This window comes from Physeter macrocephalus, chromosome 4, assembly GCF_002837175.3.
Source record: "Physeter macrocephalus isolate SW-GA chromosome 4, ASM283717v5, whole genome shotgun sequence".
NCBI lineage: Eukaryota > Metazoa > Chordata > Mammalia > Artiodactyla > Physeteridae > Physeter > Physeter macrocephalus.
The window spans coordinates 110,334,742-110,355,982 of NC_041217.1; the positions used below are offsets into that span (position 1 = coordinate 110,334,742).

Here is a 21,241-nt window from a genome sequence, read left to right on the forward strand (position 1 = left end):
CCAGCCCCAGTGCAGCCGGCCGGGCGCGCGGGGCACGCCGGGACTTGTAGTCTCCGCGGGCGGGGTAGGGGTCCAAGGGCTAGGGCGGCTGGGAAGCCGAGAGGCCCGGAAGGGAAGGGACGAGGCCGGGGCGTTGAGAAGGTAAGGGAGGACATTTGCAAGAACTTAAAACCTTCTGGGAGCTGGAGGTGGGAAACACTCCTAGAGAGACTTTTAAATTGGGGGTCCTCAGGCTAATACCATTTTTTTCTTCCCGTCTGACTCGCACGTGGCAACTCTGATGAAGTTTTTAGCTGGATTTTGGCAGTTATGCCAAGTAGAGATTTCCCGGGCCAAGCCCATATTGTTTAGGGCCTTACTCTGCCTTCACCCTGAACACACACGTGGCATTCTCTGCTTGGAACACCTATTCTGTGGCTCACTCAGTTGAAGCCCTGGGCATGCAAAGGGAGAGTGAATAATTGCACCTTACGTTTGTAGAGCACTCTACAGTTTACAAAGCACTTTTTATGTACTTGGTTCATTATATTAGAACCATAGGATTTTAAAACCCAGGGTTTTTACCAGAGTGATTTTACTTGTCCCAGTGATTTCGGATGGGCAACTACTGGAATGTAGTTGGTAGGGCCAAAGACACTAGACATTTTGCAATGCCCAGGGCAGTCATGCCCAGCAAAGAATTGTACCACATCCTGTGTGACTTGACTGACCCACTGCTCATTCACGTGGATGAAAAACCTGTTTATATTTACCTGAGCCTAGAATCTATTTTATATATAAACATCAACTTTTTCACACAGTGAAATGGCAATGCCATTCCTGGAATTTGAGTCACCAATACAGTCCGTTTTGTGCTGCCCATTTCATGGTGATTCTACAGATTGGATGCAAGCATCTGACTGCTTCATTGTGTCTTAGTTTAGGGGTGCCTGAGCAGTTCCATGTTGAATCATATGTTTACTTTATCCTTTATATTACAGTGAAGGCATTGCTTTGAATTTTTAAAAAATTACATGTGTAGGTAGCTTATGACTTTCACTTCACAAAGGTAAAGAGGTTATTACCTCATATTTGTTGTTCAAAGGGGCATTAGGTTTGACAAGGCTGCGGACCATTTATTCAGTCAACAAATATATTTTGAGTGCCTACTATGTACTAGGCACCATTCTAGATACTTGAGATACATCAATAAATAAAACAGAAAAAGTTTACTGCACTTATGGAGCTTGCATTCTAATGTGAGTGTGGGAGAGGCAGACAACAAATAGTAAATATAAACTAAATAAGTAAATTCTATATATTAGAAAGTGGCAAATGTTATGAAAAAATAAAGCAGATAAAAGAGGTTGGGAATGCAGGAGAGAGTGCTAAATATAGTAAATTTTATTGAGACGGTGACATTCAAGGAAAAGAACGGGAGTTGGTAAAAGAGTGGCCCTGTGGATTTCTGAGGGAAGAACATTCTAGGGAGAGAGAAGAGTTAGGCATAGGCCACAAGGTGAGTATGTGCTTGGAGTTTCCAGGGAACAGCAAGGATGCCAGTGTGGCTGGTTTAGAGAGAGTTGGGGGTGAGAAGCAGGATGACTGAGGATGACCGCTGGGTTGGAACAGGGGATGTAGGGCTTGGAGGACATTACAACAACTTTGCCTTTCATGATGAATTAAATGGGAAGCTACTGGAGAGTTTTGAGCAGAGCAATAACATTCAGGCATATTTTTGAAGGATTATTCTGGCTTATCTCTCTGGGATAGATCACAGATAGCAATGGTGGAAGCCAAATAGGCCAGAAGCTATTGCAGTAATAGAGGCAAGAAATAATAGTGGGTTGAACCAGAGGGGTAGTGATGGAAAGTGATGTGGGAGAGGACTCATGGATTTCAGAGGGCACTTTGGGAGAGTTTCAGGGATTGGGGAAGCTGGAAGATGGAGACAGATTAGGGGATGTTCGGAGCCTTGTGGTAATGAGACTTCAGGTGGGACCTGGGAGTCTGGGACTTCTTGTGGTGATTGATATAGACAGGGATAAAGGGGATATTGTAATCAGTCCCAGAGGAGTCAAAAAATAAAATGGTGGGAAGGCTGTGAGTATAGGGAGTAGGAATGAGTGTTTGGGCTCCCTGACTCTGTGGATGGAGGCAAAAAGGTCTGAGAATCAGGTGGATTCTTGATCCATTTTGGTGGAATGTTGAAGGCCTGTGGAGGGGAGGACTCAGCCCTGGTGCAGTGCTCATTCCTGGCTCCTGCCAGGAGAGACACTGACTTATTATATTCATAGGGCATAGTCTCCTCCCCCTCTGCCCTTGATCTTTTTGATGGAGTTAACTCTTTTGATGGAGTTGAGGATCTGGGGGCAAGTTGGTAATTACTCTAAGCACAAAGCCTCGTAAATAATATTGATTCAGTAGAAATTGAATGTCTAGAAGAGGTGGATTTGTAATTGCAGAAATGGAGTAGAGAATTTTGGCAAAGACAGCCAGGAGGAATCTGGGCTCGTAATGTGAAGGGATGCTCTAGGCTTGGGGACAGGAGACAGCTGTTTGTAGGATGAAGTGAAGAAGCCATCAGAGGCAGAAACATGGAAGTTCAGAGCAGAGGGGATAATTGATGGACTGACATTCCAGAGAAGATGGAACTATGAGACGTTTATCCTTGGAAGGGAGGTGAGACAGTTCTTCCCATAAGAAAGGAAAGAAAGACAATAGAATTATTCAGGAGTGTTCTAAAGAGGAGAAGGAACATTTAAAAATTTTATTTATTTATTATGAAAGCAAACTGTGGTAAAAATTAAAACAATCAGAAATTAATAATATAAAGTAAAAATTCCCAATAAATCCATTCCTAGAATAATTCCTATTAAATGTTTGGTATATATTGTCTACATTTTTTCTTCTGTGCATATGATTTCGCTTTGTAAATGTTACATGGGTATCTAAAATATTTGTATTTTTTTCTTTCCTGCTATTGACGGTAATATGTGCTATGTAACAGATGCTCAATAAATACTTATATAAAATATAAATTAAGTATTTACTGAGCATCTGTTATGTAGCATATATTACCATCAATCTTTTTGATCATGTTATTCACATCCTCAATATCCATACATATTTTTTTCTTGATTTTTCAATAGTTTTAAAAAATTCACTGAAATCACCTAACATTTTATTTTTTCTCTTATTTCTTGAAGTTTTGCTTTATGTATTTAAGGTTATAGTATTTGGTACATGAAGATTCATACTAGCAGTAACTATTGTGAGCTGTATCCTTTGCCATTTTAAAGTGACTCTCTTTGTCCCATTTAATCATTTTTTTGAACAGTTTATTTTATTCTACTTGAAATTATTTTAGTTAGGCATGTTTAATCTTACCTGTTATGTTTGGTTCCATTTTGAATCTTTATTGTTCCTTTGTTTGCTCTTTTGCTTTATGAACTGTGTTTTCTTTGTTTTTGTTTTGTTTTGGTTTTATTTTTATCTTCCTCGGTGTATTAGTTATCTATTGCTGTGTAACAAACTACCCCAAAACTTAGCAGCTTAAGACAACACATATTTTTTAGCACATACTTTCTGTGGGTCAAGAATCTTGGCATGGCTTTAGCTGAGTACCCTGCTTTAGGGTTTTCACTGCTCCAGTTTTCACAGATGTTGAACTGGGCTTCATTCACAGCTGAAGGCTTGACTTGGTCTGGATCTGCTTTCAAGCTCACCCCTGTGGTTGTTGTCAGGATTTAGTTCCTCATGGGCTCCTGAGAGCCTCAATTTCCTGACCCTTGGACTTCTCCATAGGGCAATTCACAACATGGTAGCTGGCTTTATGAAAGAAGCGTGCGAGAAGAGTCAGAGAAAGATTATAAGCAAGACAGAAGTCACAGTCTTTAATAGCCTAATTTCAGAAGCACTTCTGAATGAATTCATCATTTTGCCACATTTTCTTTGGTACAGGCATGTCATTATGTTCAGCCTACACATAAGGGCATGGATACCAGGAGGTGGGGACCACTGGGAGCCCCTTTAGAAGGTCACCTACCAGACTGGCAATTTGGAAGTTGTAAAGTGTATTAAATAGTATGCTTACATTTGTATTTCTCAATTTACATTAGAAATGAAATGATGAAAGACAATGAAACTAATCTACTTAGAAAAGACAATGAAACTAATCTACTTGGACTGTCTTCTTCTCTCCCCATTTTCTATTAGTTTGGAGAGCAAATATGATTCTTGTTTCAGTCTATTATCATCGAAATATTATTCTTTACATTATGTAATTTTTCTTTTAGGCATTATAACAATTATATTTCATTTTTATGACATAGAATACTGGGTTATTTAAATATAATTTATGTATAAATAGATTCAAAGCTCATCGCCAAACCTTTCGTACCCCATGACTTTCTCATTCATGAATTCATTATTGTTACTCATCTATTCATTGTCTTGAATTTTTTTCCGGATAAATTTTTCAGAAGTGCATAAATGTTATGTTTCTTGAGTTCTTGTATGTTTGAGAATTTCTTTCTCTTACCATTACACATGGAAGGTGGTTAGACCAGGTATAGAATTTTTTTTTCCACTTCAATATTCATTAACCACTGTTCCATTTTCTTCTAGCATCTAACATTGCTTGGAATATGTCTAATTTCTTTGTTTATGAAAATGACCTTTCTCCCTTTGCCTAGATGACTGTAGGATTTTTCTTCAATCCTTGAAGTTCTAGAAAAAAGCTTTTATTAAATTTTCTTGGAATGTGATGAGCCCTTTCAAAGTGTAATTTTAAGATCTGCTTTATTTCAGAAAATTCTTCTATTATGTAAATTTTTATAGTTCCATTTACTCATTCACATCTTCAAAGACAACAGTCATTCATATGTCAGTTCTCCATTGTCTGTTGTTCATATCTTTCATCTTCTTTGTGATCACCTGTATTCTATTCACCTATATTCATGTTCTGCTAAATTCTATGTGATTTTTTTTCAATAGCTTGCCCTCCATGTTCAATTTTCTTCAGTTTAAGTTCCACTCCTTGGTGCTTTTAGTGTGATTTTTCAGTGATTTCTTTTCTTTTCCTTGTTTATTTCCTCTGCTTTTTCAGATTTCTTTTACCTTTTACTGTTGCATGGGTCCTGTGCTATTTTTATTTGGGCTTTTTTTTTTTTTAAATCTTTGAAGGAAGTCAGTGAGATCAAATTTATTGCTCAAGAATAAAATGAGTCATTTTCTTGCCTCCCTCTCCCTGTTTACCTGTGTACTGTTTGAATCATCCACTTAAAATGTAAACTGGAATATAGAATGTTCCAGTTATAGATGGCTCATAATCTTCGATCAGTCATTCAGTGATGGATCAGCTGGAACAACAGGAAAATCTACTGTGAATGACAAGGAGGGAGAAAGAAAGAAAGAGGCAGAGGGAGAGAAAGGGAGATTTACTTCTTTTTTTTCTACCTATTACGTACATTTTTTAACAAAGTATTCAAGTGACTGGTAATAATATCAATACAAGAAGCAATTTTTAAAAATTATTTAGGGCTTCCCTGGTGGCACAGTGGTTGAGAGTCCACCTGCCAATGCAGGGAACACGGGCTTGTGCCCCGGTTCGGGAGGATCCCACGTGCCGCGGAGCGGCTGGGCCCGTGAGCCATGGCCGCTGAGCCTGCGCGTCCGGAGCCTGTGCTCCGCAACGGGAGAGGCCACAGTAGTCATGAGGCCCGCCTACCAAAAAAAAAAAAAAAAAAAAAAAAATTATTTAACATCCAAATGAAAATAAAATTTCAACACCAGAGGAGAAATAAAAATACACATATGTAGCTGCAGCATCCTCAAAGTTATTAATATTAAGTTATGGCTGAAGTTTTAAGCTTCCTGAAGTTATTAATATTAAGTTATGGCTGAAGTTTCAAGCTTCCTGGTAACCAAAGCAAGAAAAAAATCCACATAATTAGATATATGATTCCCAGTGACTCTAAAAGAAAACCTGCAAGTTAGTCAAAGGGAAAATTTTTGTAACACTGAGTTCTGAAAAAAAAAATCAAATGGGGCAGGGTTCTTAATGAATTTGATTAGTAAATACAATTGTGGCACTCTTTAAAGCTATTTCTTATAGCATTGCTTAATGAAAAGTGAAAACCTGGCATCCAAAATAGTCCAGAGAAAGCAAATTCCTGTGGTTCTAAAGACAGTGTGATTCAAGCCTCTTTGGAAGGTAAATGTTTTCTTTGGAGGAATAAATACTGTTATCGGGCTGAATTGTGTCCCTGCAAAAGGTATGTTGAAGTCCTAACCTCCAGCACCTTAGAATGTGACTTATTTGGAAATAAAGTAATTGCAGGTGTAATTAGTTAAGATGAGGTCCTCCTGGAGTAGGAGGGCCCTAGTCCTATAAGACTGGTGTCCTTGTAAGAAGAAGTAAGACATAGAGAGGGAGAGGCTATGTGAAGACACAGAGACACACAGAGGGAGGAGGGGGGTGAAGATGGGAGTTGTGCTGCCTCAAGCCAAGGAACATCTGAGGCTACAAGAAGCTGGAAGAGGCAAGAAAGGAACCTCCACCAGAGGGTACTTGACTCTGCCAACACTTGATATATGAGAGAATACATTTCTCTTGTTTTAATAAAGTTTGTGGTACGTTATTATGTCAGCCTTAAGAAACTAATACAGATAAACTGCATTTCTTTCAACAATTTTTAAAATTTATTTAATTTATTTTATTGAAGTATAGTTGATTTACAATGTGTTAATTTCTGCTGTACAGCAAAGTGATTCAGTTATACATATATATACTCTTTCATATTCCTTTCCATTATGGTTTATTATAGGATATTGAATATAGTTCCCTGTGCTATACAGTAGGACCTTGTTGTTTATCCATCCTATATGTAATAGTTTGCATCTGCTAATCCCAAACTCCCAATCCATCCCTCCCCACACTCCCACCCTTGGCAACCACAAATCTGTTCTTTATATCTGTGAATCTGTTTCTGTTTCATAGATAAGTTCATTCAACAATGTTTTATAAATATTTGTTCTCTCACTCAAGATTTGATATGTGATATTGTATGGTCAGGCCACCCGAGATGGCTGTTCTCTTGCTCTCTGTACATCCCCTGCTTCACCTACACCCTACTCCCAAGACTGACCTTCCCTCTCAATCATAGGGCCTAATCAGTAAATGCCTGTGTACTTGCTCCCAGCCCCAGCTGGCAATTGTTCTAATCTTTAGATCAGAACTATCTCCACTTTGATAGTCTATCAAAGGGGTGGTGAGGGGTGTGTTTCTCTGCTGGTTTCCTTGGTAACCAGTGAGCCAACCTGACGTCAGTTCCCCCTATAACTGGTAACTTCCCTCCCCCTGCCACTTTAGACATGTATGATCCCCTATCCATAAAACCACTGATATCTCTGACTCCAGGCTCTTTCTTTGGTCTTGAGGCTGGGCAAGTACAGGACTTGCAGGCCTGCGGGGTGCAGCGCAACAGTTGGACAGTAGAAGGTTTGATAAGGGACTAATGTAGCTTTTATGTGCTGATACTGAGGATGGATCCATATACTTTACATGAAAAACCTGTAAATACTAGTAAGCTAAACATTCCTTGTGAACATTGCCATACCTAAGATTCATACCTGTATTGCTGGCCATCACACCTGTAGGAAGTGCCAAGAGTATACTTGAGAACAAGTCCAGGGTTTTTGTTTTTGTTTTTAACAGTGTGAGATCTGTTTTGCCACATGAAATGAATGAACATTGCTGATATTATTTAGTCTAGAAAGTTTACAAAAGAGGTGATACCTGTCCCTGACTGTAAGAATTGGACTGACACATAACAAACCATAAATCAGTTAGAAAATGCAGGTTAATTTTAGTATAGTTGATAAGACAGGATTTATAACAATGAGTAGATAGTAGTTCTGCTGTCTGTTGAAACTACCCCCAACATGGAAACTCATCATTGGAATACAGGATACCTGCCCTCACATTCTCTATAGTGGGAAGGACATATATACAGATTTTCCAAAAATTGTCTTCCTTCCTTCCTCTCTTTATTTCTTCCCATCCAGAGATGTTTATTCCCAGGCAGATGGTATTAAGCAAGAAAAGTTTGTACAATCTCATCTCCTTAACCAAAGGTCAAACTTTTTGACTTTCTCCAAAACACAGCAGTTGTCTAGAGATATGAAAAGGAGGAGGTAGGTCTCTGAGAGAAATAATCATAGATCCCTGAATTAAAATCATGAAGTTTGCAGTAGAACTAGGGCTAACTAGAGACAGACTCAGCAACAGGAGAAAGACCTGAACAGGAGACATAGGATGATATTGGTTTACCTACAATAATGGACATTGTATAGTGAGAGCTGGGCCCGTAGTGATAACTGAACCCAGAATCAGACATCTAGGGGCAGGGAAGGATCCAGTGGTAATGTAAGTTTGTTATATCCTAAGGCATAAGCAATTAGAAATAATAAAAATATTAAGTTAAAATATATAGAGGACTTCTCTTACTCTGAAGCACTTAACATGAATGACAAAATATATCATCGTTTAAATGCATGGATAAATGTAAAAGTAAATGAGTGTGTTTAATATGGAAATGGCATTGCAGATGAGTGTAATTGGCATTGCGATAATTGGTTACCCACGTGGGCGGAAAATATAATACACTTGGATCTTTGCCTTACATCATATCAAAAAAATCTACTTCAGGCAGATTAAAGACATCAATATGAAAGGAAAAACCTTAAAATTTTTGACCAAAAATATAGGAGACTTTATGCCAACAGGATAAGAAAGAATTTTCTTAAAAAAGACACAAAAATGTAATTTATAAAGAAAAATATTGAAGAAATTTGAGCACAATAAAATTAGAAACTTTGGTACATCAGAACATACCACAAATACTTGTAGCACATTTAACTGACAAAATACTAATATCCAGAAGAAGAAAAGAATCTACAAATTTCAAGAAAAAAAGCTCACAACCAAATGGATAAACAGGCATTTCACAGAAGAGGAAACCCATATGGCCAAAAAAATATTGATATTCAATCTCAATATTAGGAAAATAGAAATTCAAACTCTGAGATGCAGTTTTACACCAAACAGATTGGCAAAATTTTAGTAGTTTGAGGAGATGTGTTGTGAGGTGTGGGACAATCAGAACTCTTATTTTTCTGGACTGTAAATTAGTGTGATTATTTTGGAAGATAATTTGACATTATCATGTAAAGTTGAAGATCCATATACTCTATTACTCAGCAATTCCACACCTAGGTTTATACTGTGGTAGACAGAATAACACCCTCTACCCCAGGATATCTGTCCACATCCTAATCCCCAGAACCTGTGAATATGTTAGGTTACATGGCAAAGGAGAATTAAGTTTGCAGATATAATTAAGGTTGCCAAATCAGTTAATCTTAAAATAAGGAGATTATCCAGGTGGGCCCAATAATCACAAGGAACTTTAACAGTGGAAGATGGAGGCAGGAGAGTCAAAAATAGAGAGATGACACCTAAGAAAGACTTGACCAGCCACTCTTGGCTTTGAAGATTGAAGGGGCTACAAGCCAAGGAATGTGGGCAGTCTCTAGAGGCTAGAAAAGTCTAGAGCTTCCAGAAAGGAATGCAGCTCTGTCGACACCTCAATTTTATCCCAGTGAGACCCATTTCAGATTTCTGACCTCCAAATCATTAAGGTAATAAATTTCTGTTGTTCTAAGCCACTGAACATCTAAATTTGAGGTAATTTGTTACAACAGCAATAGGAAACTAATACAAGACTAGCTTAGTTGTTCAGGCTGCTATAATAAAATACCATAAATTGGGTAGCTTATAAACAATGTACATTTATTTCTCACAGTTCTGGAGACTGGAAGTCCAGGATCAATATGCTGGCAGAGTTGGTGTCTGGTAAGGGCTCATTCCTGGTTCTTTTCATTATGTCCTCACATGGCAGAGGGACAGGCCCTCTCTGAAACCTCCTTATAAGTACCCTAATCCCTTTCAAGAGGGTTCCACCCTCATGACCTAATCATTTCCCAAAGGTCCTGCCTCCGAAATAGCATTACTTTGGGGGTTAGGACATATAAATTTGGGGGACCATAGCAGGCACATAGGGATCCTCAGTGCAGTGTTCCAGAATAGTGATTTCACTGGGTTTGTCATGATGCTTTGTAACATACATATTACATATATTGTTTTGTAAGCACTGAATATTTCATATATTAAGAAATAGATGGGAGTAGAAAGAAAAAATACCAAACAAACCCTAAGTATAACAATGTAGATTTGTCCTGTGGTGCTTGAAATAATTAACTGAGCTGTTTGAAGCATTACAATTTACTTGATGCTCGAGTGAGTATTAAAAATGCTATTTTTACATAAAATGAGTAACTGGGAGTTACTGTCACGCATGTGGCTTAACTGACAGCTAATCCGTGTCCATAGGGTCAGAGCCAAGAAGTCAATGAAGGTGACTGTCTCATGGAGAGTGACTTGGAGCCAAAGAGCCTGCCTTGCACCACCTCCACCCCTAACTACTGGTCAACACTAACGAGTGCTTGCTCTGTCCAGCACTGTTCTAACCACATACAATCCTCACAGCTGCTGTTTGAGGCAGGTACTATTATTATTCCTGTTTTACAGATGGGCAAAACGAGATCCACAAATACCTTGCTCAAGATCACACAGTTAGGAATTTGCAGAGGCTTGTTTCAAACACAGTTTGAGTCCAGAGCCTATACTCTTATCCATCACTCGATACTGCATCTCAATTGTTCCCCAAATTTATTGTCAATAAGATTTACACTGAGGCACTGAATTAAAATGCCAGTTCTTATGACATTGTAGCTCTGAAATAGGTGTCTCTAAATGAGCCCTGGATTTTGCATTGTCAGCTGGCACTTAAGCATTTGCCACTAGTTTGACTTCTGTCCAATTTACCCCTTCCACAAATACGATCATAGTTCTATACTTAAAACTCTTCCATGTCTCTCCCCAGCATCAAGACTCAAGTTCAACCCTCTTAGCTTAGCACACGGCCCTTTGTGCTTTGGCCCCTGACCGTCCTCTTTGGGTCACAGCCACCCCCTTAATCCTTTCTTTACTTCCATGGACCTTCTTCCAAAACTGTGCATAATGGCATTTCACGCCTCTGTGTCTTAGTACATGCTGCTTTCCCTGCCCAGAAACACTCTGCCTACCTCTTTACCTAGCTAACTCCTACCCATCCATCAAAATTCTGAAACTTCACTTTACAGCTTTGCCCAGTATTGATTTAGAAGCCTCCCCTCTGCTCTCTGAAATATCATATAAATATATCATGGTGCAAAATAGCACTACATTGTCAACTTCAGTGTACTCAGATGTCTCCTCCTTTAACAGTCTGTAATAATAGTAATAAATGCCACTTACGGAGCAGTTGTAGGCAATTTACATATTATTTCTAATTCCCCATCCAACTCTATCTTCAGCTGCATTTTAAGGTTGAGGACACTGAGGCTTAGAGAGTGAGGTAGCAAGTTCATGGTCAGACCATTATAATGGCAGTACCACACTCACATCTGGTCCCACAATGTCTTTGACTCTTTCTCCCCAGTACCTGGCATTAGTGCTGACACCTTCCCGGTTAGATGAATGTGGATGGATGGTTGGCCTGGGTTTCCACAGATCCAGGTTTACAAGAAAGACAAACAAAGCCAAATTTGAAGTCAGAGTGTGAAGGCTCTTGCTTGGGTTCTGCCTCTGCCTCTACCTAGCTGCTAAGATAGGAGAGTTCCCGAATGCTAAGCATGTCCAGTATGGCAAGCAAGTGTTCTCTGGCTGGGAAAGAACTTAGCACTAGAGGCTGCAGATCAATGGGGAGGGCAGAAAGAGTCTTAACCCAGAGGCAGAGTGCCCACTGGTGCAAGTTTTCTTTGTGGAAGAACTATATTGTCTTGCAGTCTTTATCTTAGTTCCTCAGATAGGAAAGAGTGATTTGCTATCTCTGTGCACAGCTGTGACCAGAGATTGATGTGGGCTTGGTCTCAGGGCCGGTGCCTGCATACTGCCTGCCTTTTGGTTTGTGTCCAAGGCTGCTGTTTTCTGAAAATAGAAGCTGATACTGCCTCTGACTCAGTCCCTTTCACCTCGTGCTCTTTCTGGTACATTTGTCCTAAAAGTATTGACCCATCTCTGATTCCTTGCTACATGCCAGGTTTGCAAAATTTGCAAGTTAGTACTGAGAGATTTATACTTTCTTTTATTAATTCCTGGAAGCTGGTGTCTTGTGAATCAGAGGAAATATATATCTTTTTTATGTTACCTCTCTAATAATATACAAGGTCATGGGGCCTCCTTTATGCTGAGTCCTTTGAATAAGGTAACAGAGTTTTTTTTTAAGCCACTCTCGTGGGGTCTATCCCACCTCCGTTAGTGGGGAGTGAGGTTCTGCCTCTGGATTAGCCTTCTTAACTTGCTGTGACTTGCTGACCCCCTCTTAACTCCCTCTCCAACGCTCCTCTCCACCCTCTCTCCTTTAATGTCTTCCCCATGTGACTGGAAGTGGTAATGCTCAAGTTTTCAGCACCTGCACAGGCCCCCTCTGTGATCTAGCCAGTGGGCCCCCTTCTCCATTCTGTACGTCTACAGAGAAGCCCCGGGTAGGTTTCTGCTTCCCTATCCCCGCCCCCCCCACCTTCCTCCCCAGCAAACTGTGAGACTGAAGCAGAGATGACTGCTTTCAGCTCGTTTTGTATTTTCATCAACTGGTTAGACTCTGCACATCTAATTCCCTATGATGCAAACTCTCTTAGCTGTGTGTAACTAAGTCTGTCTATTTCTCCCTGACACTTTCAGTCTTACATCATCCCAGATCTACCATCTACTGGTTGGGTAACCCTGAGACCATTACTTTGCCTTTCTAAACTGCAGCTCTGTCCTGTACGTGGATGCCCTTGGGCTTGCTCTCCTCAGCCTCTCCCTGTGGCCTCCAGACTCATTCCAGGTGTGGAAGATGGAAGTCCAGGAAGCAATGATTCCCACTGCTCTGATGCAGGTCCCTGCAGATGCAGAGGGCAGTACTCCTCCTGGGCGATGAACACGACCACATCCTTGGAGGCCACCTGAAGGCAGCATCTTGGAGTCCATCTTCTTTTACCTGGGCCTGGTCTTAGGGAGCTGATGCTGATCTTTCATTTAATTGGATGCATTTTTGAGGGTAGGGAAAGAGCTACCCAGACTATAAATCATTGATCAAGTGTCTCTCTCAACAACAAGCAGCTCAGGAACTCCCCCACCCCATTTCTGGGACTGAGGCTGCTCTTCCCTCCAGAAATTCTCAGAGTTATGCATCATTATTTCAAAATTATGCTTCAGAAACCCTAACACACTGGTGCCCACAGGTGGAGTTTTCTTAAAGATTCCTGGGCCCTACCACTGAGACTGAATCAGTAGATCTGGGGAAAGGCCCAGGAATCTATACATTTTAAAGCAACACACCTGATTTTACAATCAAACAGATTTGGGAAGGACAAACATATAACTCTTCCTGCATAATTTTCATTGTTTAACTTTACCTTTCCAAAGGGTGGCAGCTGGGTGGGTGTCGGCTCCTTTCCTGAAGCATAAATGACCAGCCCTCCCCAGGTATGCTTAACAGACAAGTGTGTCCAAGTCCCTCCCCGACTTTTACCCAAGTCAGTTATTTTTATTCCTAAGAGAGGTCTACGATGGAATGTTCTTCCTAAGTAGGGGGAGATCTAGGTTTTGTTGGTCCCGAAGATTATACAATTTGGAGAATCCTTCTTTAAGGAAAGGAAGATCAAAGTACGAATACAAAATTAAAGACAGAGCCTTGGAAGAGACCTATGCACGTGAAAAACCCAAAAGCTTAAACTTCATCACCTACATAGCAGTTCTGCCTCTGAACTGCTTTCTCCTTCTGGAGCAAATCAAAAGAACACTGTTGCTCAAATTGTCTACACCTTCCATGTGTATTAGATGACCTGTATTTATGGAAATCTCAGCCCTTTACTTACGTTTGTGTTACTCCATTGGACTCTGCCCACAATTTCATGCCTCTTTTAGGACTCGCACTTAAGAAGAAAAGGATCTACTCCAGAAATATATTCTATCTCAGTCATTACACCCAGGAGATAACCTCTGACATTCTTTGGCTCCAAGGATAAGAGATTTTTGAGATTTTTTTTTCTAGACAGGAATTGTATTTCTATCTGGATCTATGAAAACCAGTGACATTTTACCAGGAAAAAAAAAATGCTTGAAGGAAGTCATTACCTTTGATTATACAGTTGGTCCTCTGTATCTGCAGATGAGGAACCCGTGGATACAGAAGGCAACTATACTGCACCATTTTATATAAGGGACTTGAGCATCTGAGGATTTTGGTATCTGTGAGGGTCCTGCAACCAATCCCCCGCAGATACTGAGGGGCGACTGTATGGTGAAATATTCAAGTTGTAACCTGAAGAGTTTAGACTAGTTCATTTATTTGACTAACCAACACATATTTATTGATATGTGCCAGGCATTATTTTAGGTCCTGGGGACAGATAAATGGGACACGATCTTCAAGGAGTTAACAGTCTACTGTGTATGGCGCAGGGGGTAGGAGGGCAGGATAAATAAAGAAATGCAGGATGTGTTAGTTTTCTATAGCTGCTGTAACAAATGACCACAAATTTAGTGGCTTAAAATAATACACATTTGTTCTCTTACTGTTCTGGAGATCAGAAATCCAAAATGGATCTTATTTGGCTAAACTCAGATGCCAGGAGGCCACATCCTTCTGGAAGCTCTAGAGAAGTATCTGTCTTCTTGCCTTTTTTAGGTTTTAGTGGCTGCCTGTCTTCCTGGCTTGTGGCCCCTTTCTCCATCTTCAAAGCACGTCAGTGTCTGCTTCCATGGTCACATCACCTTTTCCCCTCACTCTGACCCCTCTTGGGTCCATCTTATATGGGTCTCTATGATGATATCCAGGTAACCCAGGAAATCCAGATAATGCAGGAAAACTCCCCATCTCAAGATCCTTAACTTAATCACATGTGCAAAGTTCCTCTTGCCATATAAGGTAACATTTATAGGTGCTGGGGATTAGGACATTGACATCATGGAGGGACCATTATTCAGTCCACCACAGAGGACAATGTGACAAGGGTCACTGTGGAGTTAAGTACCAGATGCTGTGTAAACACAAATGACAGTGCACACAGGGTATGGAGGAGGAGTGGGACAGCTTTATAGAGTGAGTGACTTTTTAGCTGAGGCTTGCATGGTGGCAATGGATGGATGGTATATATCATGTATAAAGGAATGTACAAGAGAAAGGAGGTTTAAATGAAGATGATTTTTGTAGTAATTATCTATTGCTGAACAACAAATTACTCTGAAACTTAGCAGCTTACAATAGTAAGTATCTGAGATCTCACATAGTTTCTGAGGGTCATGAATCTGGGAGAGTCTTAACTGGATGGCCCTGCCTTATGGTGTGTCATGAGGTTGCTCTCAAGTGTTGGCTGGGACTGCGGTCATCTTAAGGGGCTGGAGAAGCAGTCTCCAAGCTCACTCACGTGACTGTCAGCAGGTTTCAGTTCCTCACCATGGCCTCTCTATAGCGTTACTCACATGACATGGCAGCTGGCTTTCCATAGGGCAAGTAATCCAAGAGAAAGACAGTCCAAGATAGAAGCCTTTGTCATTTTAACCTAATCTCAGGAGTGATTAGGTTATTATCATTCGGCCATTCTGTTGGTCACCCAGACCAACTCTGGTATAAAGTGGGAGAAGACTACCCAAGGTCGTGAACACCAGGAGGTGGGGATCATTGGGGACCATCTTGGAGTCTGGATCCTACAATATTCTTGAGATTATAAGAGTTTCTCATTGTTGGAATGTTCGACAATTATGAAAGATTGGCAGGGATGAGGTTGGCGTGGGAAGGGAGGGTTAGAGCATGGAGGACTTGTACACTTGGCCAGGAGTTTAGAGATAATCCTTTTATTGGTAGGGAGCTATTGCAGGGGCTTAGAGAAGTGACACTGATCACATTGCTTTTTAGAATGATCACGTGTGTGGTAAGGATGTATGGAGGGTGGAGCAGAGAGCAAAGAGATTAGAGAGTAGGAGCGGCTAAGAGGTTATTGCAGTAGTGCAGGAGAGAAGGGATGAGGCTTCGAATAAGGCAGTGATGATATGGAAAGTCCGAGAATGATGGATTCAGGGCATATTCAGGAGGTGAAAGATTAGGGAGGCAGAGGGTTGGGGAAGGTTTCAGGGTGACTCTCAGGCTGCTGGTTTGCAGGATGCATAGGTGACATTAAAATACTACAGGAAGAAGGACATGGTTGACATGAGAGTCAGAAAGAGTTAAGATGCCTAAATCTAAATACATTGAATCTGAGCTGCTGTGGGACATACAGGTATAAAGACAACTGATGGGTAGTTAGAGCGGAATAAACTTAGTTTAGACTAACTACAGCAAGGCCTTTTAGGCATTTTTCAAGAGAAACTGCATTCTGGCCAGAGGAGAGCTCTTCTCACTCTGTGTTGGTATGTCCTTACCTAAACTGAGGGTCATTTTCTCATTGCCATCCTCTTATTGTCATCATCCTTGTAACTACCATTTTTTGAATGCCTGCTATGTACCACAGTCCGTGCTATGCACCTTGTGTTCTTTATTTCATCTTCACACTAACCCAGGGAGATACATAATGTTATTATTTCCTTTTAATAGATGAGGAAACTGAAGTAAGTACTACTATTATCCCGTTTTTCAGATGAGGAATCAGGCTTTGCTAGTGTAAATAACATCACTCGAAGTTATATAGTGAGTACGTGATGGACACAGGTCCCAAATGGAGATCTTTTGACTGCAGACCCTGTGCCTTTAATTGAACAGTCACCTACAGTGTGCTTTCTAGAGTCAGAGACACTTTCCAGCAGGGCTGGGGTTCGGCAGAGTGATGATTTACCACCTGCTGTACAAGAGACAGCAAGTAAGAAATGCAGGGGCAAGGTCAGAAATTCACATACACAGTGGTGTGGAGAAAAGATCAAACACCCTCTTCCTGTTAAATATGAAGAGACTTTGGCCTATTGGCAATGTTTGCTAGCTCTTTCCTAGGATTCTCTTACAGTTTTTTGCTATATCTGAAAAAATGTGAGGAATTACTTTCACTCACTGAAAAAAAATGTTCATTTTCTTGTCACAGGAAAGTACAGTGTCCTGCGTTAGCCAGATGGACTTTGGAGCCTAAGATTGATGCAGAGCGAGTTTCACCACAGCACATTTTTCATTAGAAAAGAGAAAGGGGAGTGGGTGTATGAAGGATGTCAGACAGATTATGTCTTTTCCTTAAAGAGGGTTCCCATAACAGCAGATAAATTGGTCTGGAAATAGCTTCCAAGCTATTTCTTTATGTAAAACTCAAATTAAAAAAAAAAAAAAAAGAAAGAAAAAAAGGTTCCATATCTAAGGTTGTTCTGTGGAATTTAGGAGGAGATAAAGGGACTGGCGGTCATGCCCAGCTTCGTAAATGGCTCCTAGACTAATCCCTGTCGTAGAGAAGAGCCGACCTCTGGACCTGCTTCCTGCAGATCAGAGTGTGAGAGCCCAGGGTCCCACCGACTGGCAGGAGAAGCTTCATAGCTTCTCTGCAGCCGTCTGGAATTTCCCCGAGAAAGCAAAAGACAAGGCTGAATATAGGCTTTCACCTTGAAATACCATAAAGGTAATAAAATAGGACATGGTGGGTTATGACAGGTTGCTTTGCAATGCTCCCACTTCACATTTTATGTGAGTCTCCAAGCAACAAGCTTATTGAAACTAAGGAAGTGGGGAAGTGAGTGATGAGTTCAGAGAACTCAGCCATGGAAGTGCCCAGACCACTTTGGACATAAGAGAACTGCTTGTCCCGTCTCCCTAACCTGACCCCTTTCTCACCCCGGTACCCCCAGAACCTGGTGAAATCCTAGCACAAAATAGCTGTTCAATTAGGACTCATGCCCTTGCCTTTATTGATACCTGACCTTATGTCAGACCTTTCTGTATTTATCTAGCAGTCATCAATGTTAGCAGGAAAACAGGTTCCATCGTATTTTCTTTTGATATTTGTTAGTTAGGTAAATAAAGCAGCTCAGTATTTGGGGGAGCCCTAAGTCATTATTCAACTTCTGGGACACAACTCTCCCCGTTGTGTATAGCCCATACGCCTTAACAGAATTTCTGGTTCTAGTTTTGGGTTTCAAAATATTAGCACTTAAGTAAAATTAATTTAATTAAAACTTAAAACTTACCTGAGTTTTCTTTCTAACTAATTTAACACATAATGCTTTTTCCTTCTAACTTTTATTTTTCTGTACAATGAAATGTATATTAAATAAAAGAAATAAAATTATGTAATTTCTCCGGTCTGGGTTAACAATTAATATGGCGCTTAGGTGCCTATCCATATACTTCTTTGTACGAACATAGTAAAAAGGCACAGCTTCGCACAAATGGGCTAAGGAAAGCAAAAACTATGTAAAGGCTGCCTAACAGTAAATGAATCCACACCCCAGGATGCCCACAATAATAAAGTCACTGCTTAATATATGAAGATTTATATGACGTGTTAACACATTATTACCACAAATTATATTACTAAGTCAGTCATGGGAAATCGGTTCAGTGCTAGGAGGAAGTCAGTCCATGGACAAATTCAGCCTTTAGTTTGAAACTCTTCCATCTGCCACGATCACAGAAACCTGACCATCCAGTGCCTACTGGACATTAGATCAGGACATTAGCAAATGCTGACTGTGTAAACCCTTAGAAACAATTTTCTGTTTGCACAACTGTCAGAGTTTTCTATAATTGTGTTTCTAATTCTACTCTTATAAACTGTGCCTGTTGAAGAAGTCATTTTATGATATTACTGAAATGGACATTGTCTGAGAGGTTTCCAGAGAACTGAAATTCCTTAAATGTATTTCTGGTGGCATCCGATGTGTTTGGTATTCTCCCCTTTCTCAGGGACACATGTAGCTGTCTCTAGGGAGAGGAAGTACCCCATACCCATATATGACAGGAGTACTCAGGCTGGGGCTCTGTGCTTCTGAGGTACAAATGGAACCAGCCATAGAAGCCCCGGCACCTCACTCTGACTCTAATTTAACTCTTATCTTTTCCCCCAATTTGTCATCTTGTTAGTTCTTCCAATCTAGTGATTCTATTCCAACTGATGGACTTCCTTCTTCTTCCTTCTTCCATATCCTCTGTCTGTTTTCTCAGATCTATTCTTTGATCTGGTGCTTGTTTCAAACACCATCTTGGTACCTCTCCTACTCAGTCCAGGGTCACTCCCACAATATGGCCCTGGGGGGGTGCTGCTGCAGTGGGCTGCTGGCCCCGCCCCTGTGAGGCCCACCTCAGTGTATCAGGGAGACCTCAGCCAGCTCCTGGGTTTCTTTAAAGACTTTATTTTTTTAGAGTAGTTTTGGGTTCATAGCAAAATTGAGAGGGAGGTAAAGATATTTTTCCATATACCTTCCTTCCCCCACACATGCATAGCCTCCCTACATCATCAGCATCTCCCACCAGAGGGCTACATTTGTTGAAGCTGGTAAATCTGCACTGACACATCATAATCACTCAAAGTCCATAGTTTCCATTAGGGTTCCCTCTTGGTGTACGGTCTACAGGTTCAGACAAATGTATAATGGCATGTATCATACAGTGTTTTCACTGCCCTAAAGATTGTCTGTGATCCACCTATTAATCCCTCTCTTTTCACTAACCCCTGGCAAATACCATATCCATAGTTTTTCTATTCCAGAATGTCATATAGTTGGAATCATATAGTATGTATCCTCAGATTGGTGTCTTTTACTTAGTGATATGCGTTTAAGTTTCCTCTGTGTCTTTTCATGACTTGATAGCTCATTTCTTTTCAGTGCTGAATAATATTCCATTGTCTGGATGTACTTCAGTTTATTTATCCATTCACCTACTGAAACAACATCTTGGTTGTTTCCAAGTTTGGACAATTATGAGAAAAGCTGCCGTAAAAATCCATATGCAGGTTTTTGTGTGGACATAAGTTTTCTGTTTCTTTGGGTAAATACCAAGGAGCACAATTGCTGGATCATGTGGTAAGAGTATGTTTAGTTTTGTAAGAAACTGCCAAAGTGTGTTCCAAAGTGGCTGTACATTTTACATTCCCACCAACAATGTATGAGAGTTCCTGTTACTCAACATCCTCCCAGCATTTGCCAGTGTTGTGGATTTTGGCCATTTTACTGGGTGTGTAGTGGAATCTCACTGTGGTTTTAATTTGCATTTCCCTGATGACATGTGATGTGGAATATGTTTTTTTTTTCAATACGGGGCTTTTACTGTATCTTTAAAGTATCACAAATATGTCTTGGGAATCATTCAGCATCTTGTTTTGGTAGCTGGACACCTTAAAACTTATTCAGCAGCCTGCTGAACTGTTCCTTTTTCAGAAACATAGATACTACCCAGAAATTTTCTGATATCCTTGTTTTTAACTGTTGTGGCTTGCTGAAACAAAGCAGCTAAATTTGATTTAAGTCCACTGCTGTTTCCTTCAAGAATTAATGCATCTTTCTGGGCTTGAGATACGGAGCAAGCAACTCCTGGCCTCATCCAAACTTTGTGGATCTATTTTTCACCCAAGAAATTTTGGATTTCAACAAGAGACCCATTCTTCTGAATAACGGCATTGATGGGGAAGTGAGCATACACAGCCTCGTCTTGTGATGGAAGCCCAGGGTGACACTCTTGGTCATGCACTGTACGTGACTACAGATAGTGCTAGAGGTACCAGTCCCTTTCTATTTCCCCAACATTTGTCAGCCTGGAGCCTCTTCTTTTCTTTCCAAGGAAAATGAGTTCTACTGTGATGTGACTGAAATCCTTCTTCAGGATTCCTCTGGGGCCCTTCATAATAACTGTGTGTTCTTTCAGAGTAATGTCAGTATTTTCTAGAATGGGGACAGCCTGATTGCTGAGAATGGTCTTCATTCTTGCAGTAGACGTGACAAAGACTTCATATGTTTATTTGCCATCTGTATATCTTATTTGGTGAGTCTTGTTAGGTCTTTGGCCCATTTTTTATTGGTTTGTTCATTTCCTTATTGTTGGGTTTTAAGAGTTCTTTGTATATTTTGGATAACATCCTTTATCAGATGTGTCTTTTGCAAGACATGCTCTCAGTCTCTGGGTTGTCTTCTCATTCTCTTGACATTGTC

At 40.5% G+C, this 21,241-nt stretch overlaps 1 long non-coding RNA gene and 1 pseudogene across 1 annotated transcript; one reads left to right on the plus strand and one right to left on the minus strand.

The window, feature by feature from the left end:
- The first annotated feature begins 97 nt into the window (after nt 1–97).
- On the plus strand, nt 98–10,597 carry LOC114486018 (uncharacterized). The gene is made up of 3 exons (XR_003679264.1): nt 98–141; nt 9,849–9,898; nt 10,436–10,597. It is a non-coding gene; the product is annotated as an uncharacterized lncRNA (long non-coding RNA).
- A 9,841-nt stretch (nt 10,598–20,438) lies between these two features.
- Nucleotides 20,439–21,014, minus strand: LOC102982759 (60S ribosomal protein L9-like; annotated as a pseudogene).
- Between the last annotated feature and the right edge of the window lie 227 nt (nt 21,015–21,241).